The sequence below is a fragment of the Mustela erminea genome, chromosome 7 (assembly GCF_009829155.1).
Source record: "Mustela erminea isolate mMusErm1 chromosome 7, mMusErm1.Pri, whole genome shotgun sequence".
NCBI classification, from domain to species: Eukaryota; Metazoa; Chordata; class Mammalia; order Carnivora; family Mustelidae; genus Mustela; species Mustela erminea.
This window is the reverse complement of record NC_045620.1, coordinates 68,544,276-68,548,190: the sequence shown is the minus strand read 5'-3', so window position 1 is coordinate 68,548,190 and position 3,915 is coordinate 68,544,276.

The window sequence follows — 3,915 nt, the reverse complement described above, 5'->3', positions numbered from 1 at the left end:
GAACACTGGCCCTGGCGGCCAATCGGCAGGCGCCCGGGCGTGCGCGGACGGCGTCGCGGGCGGTGCGCGCCCGGCCCCGCCCCCTCTCGGGCCTCCGGGCGACGTGGGGAGGGGTCAGGGCCCCGGCTGCGCGGGGCTCTGGCCGCAGGCGGCGGTGGGGGGCCCTGGCGCGCGCGCTCCGGGGGGCTCACCCGGGCGTAGTCGGCCGCGGAGCCTCGGCCTCGGGACGCCGGCTTTCCCTGAAAGGGAAGGGGGCAGGGACTGCGAGCAGGGGCCGCGCGGTACGGAGAAACGCGCCGCGTGCTGGAGTGGCCCGGCTGCTGGGGTTGGAAAGAAGCCCCTGCGGAGAAAGGCCTTCCCGCGCCAGCATGAAAAATCCTGTGGTTTAAAGCACTTCCCGGGGGGGGTGTGTGGAGGGGGAGATTCAGGTTTATTCAGCAGTGGATCAAGTCCCCTGTTCATCTTGTATTCTCAGAGCGTTGCCCTTAGCAGGCACTTGACACACTTGCTAAACGGATGCTAAGTGGCAAGCCTTTACCTGTTTATAATAAAACCTGCCAGCTACACAGAGCTTTCCAATTATTTTACATAGATTAATTAAATCTGCTCACAGAGCTTTCCATTTATTTTACAGATTAATTAAATCTGCTCAAAAACTGTGAGGGAAGTACTTAAGGTTCACGGTTCCTTATCTGAGCCTTGCCGACCAGGTGTGTCTCAGGATGCAGGGTTTTTCAGATTTGGAAGAACAGGGGTTGACTAAAGTTCCTATTCTCCATATTCAAAAAAGAAATAGGAAGACCGGCAGTTCTTTGGCCTTGATCCCCAACTGTGAATAGGCAACTGGAATCTAGAATCCTGGAAACCAGACCCAATCACCAACAGCTGTGCTTTGGTAAAAACTTAAATTTAAGATCAACTCTTTGCTTTGTTTAGGGAGGTAGTGTTCTGCCACAAGTTCTCCTTTGCTAGGCAAGAAAAAAAAAGCATTGTTTCAAATATATATTTTGAGAGGTGCTCTCTTCCCTTTATGGGTACAATATGCGACACCCCCAGAGATTCTGGGGCAACACCCTGCAATCAATATTTCTGTACCAAAACCCGTTTATTCGCAGTAAGTGGGATAAATATGGACTACCAATAACCTCATGTAAACTCAGGTCAAAACTTGCTACCAAATGAGTTTGTCACAAAACTTTTGGTTTTCAGAGATTTTTGCATTTCAGAGTTGCGGGTAAGGGATTGTTGACCTGTATTATATCTCTATGGCTGTAAAAACTAAGGTACACGTGGGTCAAGTAATGTGCCCAAATCAAACAGCTAGAAAGTGATGGAGTAGAAATTTTAATCCTGGGAAGCTGTTTCTGCAGTCTTGTGTTATTAACAAAAATGCTACACTGCCTTCAATTTAACATCATGTTATTTCACTTAATCCTCACAACCTTGGATTAGGTTGAACTGTATGAAATTGCCAATATTGAACCCTTTTTTAAACGATTTTATTTATTTGACAGAGAAATCACAAGTAGGCAGAGAGGCAGGCAGAGAGAGGGGAAAGCAAGTTCCCTGCTGAGCAGAGAGCCTGATGGGGGGCTCCATCCCAAGACCCTGAGATCATGACCTGAGCCAAAGGCAGAGGCTTAACCCATTGAGCCACCCAGGTGCCCTAATACTGAACCCTTTTTTGAAGTATGAAAATCTTGTTTCATTTGGTTCAACTTATCATTATTATTGCTTTACCAAAAGGAAAAAGAGGCTCAGAGCGAATGAGCCAATTATGAGACAGAAGTGCCAGTGATCTTAGATCAAGAGCTGGGCTCCATCCCAACCTACCAGCCAGGTAACTGAGCGATTTTACTTCTCTGAACTTGTTTCTTCTTTGTTATTGAGCACGATACTAACTTCGGGCTGAATTCTGGAGGCTACAGTTAGAGGTCTCCCACAAACTAAATTAAGAGATTAAAAAGTAAGAAGTCACACATTTAGAATCATCAAACACAATTTTTTGGTAGGTGAGATCACCCAGCCATCTCCAGAAGACACATACTGTTTCTAAATATAAATGAAGAACACCCAAATAAGAACAAACAGAAATGAGCTACTTACCCAGAGCTTGCTACAACAAGGGAGTCAGCTACCATCATTGGGCAGCGATTCTAGGACAGGCTAAGGAGTAGGAAAGCTTTATAGTGAACAAAGGGGAAGGCTTCAAGTGTGCACTGATTGGAAGTAGTTGGCATGGGGAAGCTAGAGTTGGGCTAACTAGAAGTAGAGCATCCTTCGTGATTGACTTGGGAAGCATATTTAGTTTGCTCTGATTGGTCCTGAGTTGGAAGAGGTGACCAAAAAAATAAAGAAGCTGACTGGTCATTCACCAAGTCCTGACGGTTGAGCCAATTGCCTCAGAGATCATGGGTTCCTGCAGAGGCTGTGGTTTGGTTTCTCAGTCTGCAGCACCCAGCTCAGGAAGTCAACCATATCTGCAGCAACCAGTCCCGGGAGCCAAACGACATCCCCTACAGCCTTTGAATCCCTGCCAAACGTAAATGGTGGTGACTGACTCCCTTGCTATAGCTAACTGAATAGTGTTTGCTTGTTCTCATCTGGGTGGTCCTAACTATTTCCACGTGCCTGACGAAAGAACCTTCCAGGCCAAGGGAACAGTTCCTAAGTGAAGAGAAAACACCCTGAGTTTGTGGCCGGATTGGCTAGAGATTATGCTGGGAGGAGCAGCTGCCCTGTGAAGTCAGGGCAGAAAGGCAAGTCCAGAACTTTTGGCTTTGACTCTGAACTGAGGAGCCATTGCAGATTTTGAGCAGACCAGGGTCCTGATGGGATGCAGACTGCTGTGTTGATAATACAGTGCAGTCTAATGAACAGCAACCTAATTCAACTCTATTGTTCTCAACAGAAGAAAGTGTGGAAATAGGGAGGGCATGGTCTGCATAGTCTAAGAGAAAAAGAGCCAGAAGAGCATGAGAAATTAGTGGTATTTATATCCAAAGTTGTGGATGTATTTACTGTGGGATAACTCATGAGGGGGGCAGGGTGAGATGTCCCTCAAGAGTTCATCATGTGTGCTCTGCACCTGTGCTCCACAAGCTCACGCACCTCGCACCTCCTCCAGCCGAGTCCTTACTGTGTGCTCTGCTACTGGTGTTGGCATAAGGGATGTGAATGGGATGGGCACTTCCAGAGGAGGTGGAGACTAATGGGGAAAACAAGCCGGGTCCCAGCGGACTTGTATATTAGGTTACATCCTTTTTGATAGGGATTTAGTCTAGGACCGTGGTTCCCAAACCTGGCAGCAAGGCATCCCAGAGAACCGAGGCTTACATCCCAGAGAACCCAGCAAAGGCAGAGGCTTAACCCACTGAGCCACCGAGGCTCCCCAACAAGAGCAAATTCACAGGGGCAAATGGGTAATTTAAATTTTCAAGGGAAACTCAGCAACATCTGTCGGACTCCATGCAAAACTACTAACTTCAGGTAGTTCACAGTTTGAGCCTTCAATCATGTTAGATTGCTTGTGGCAGTATTACTGGGGAGGGAAAACAACATTTTCTCTACCCTCTCAGGTTCACTACTTGGGAATCTGTGAATTTAACTGACAAAAGGCAGATGAGCAAGAGAAAAGAAACCAAACGTTTATATTTTGTGCACAGTCTGAATACACCGGGGATAAGTAACAGAGAAGCGGTTAGCATTTTGGGTTTATATGTCTAACTCAGTGGAGGAAAAGAGAGGAAGAAGAACAAATGGTTTCCTTAGAAAAGACAAGTGGGGGAGGGGTGGTGCCCGGCTGGCTCAGTCCGTAGAGCTTGGGATTCATGATCTCACGGTTGTAAATTCAAGCCCCATGTTGGTGTAGACTCCTTAAAAATAAATTAAACTTTAAGGGCACCTGAGTGTCTC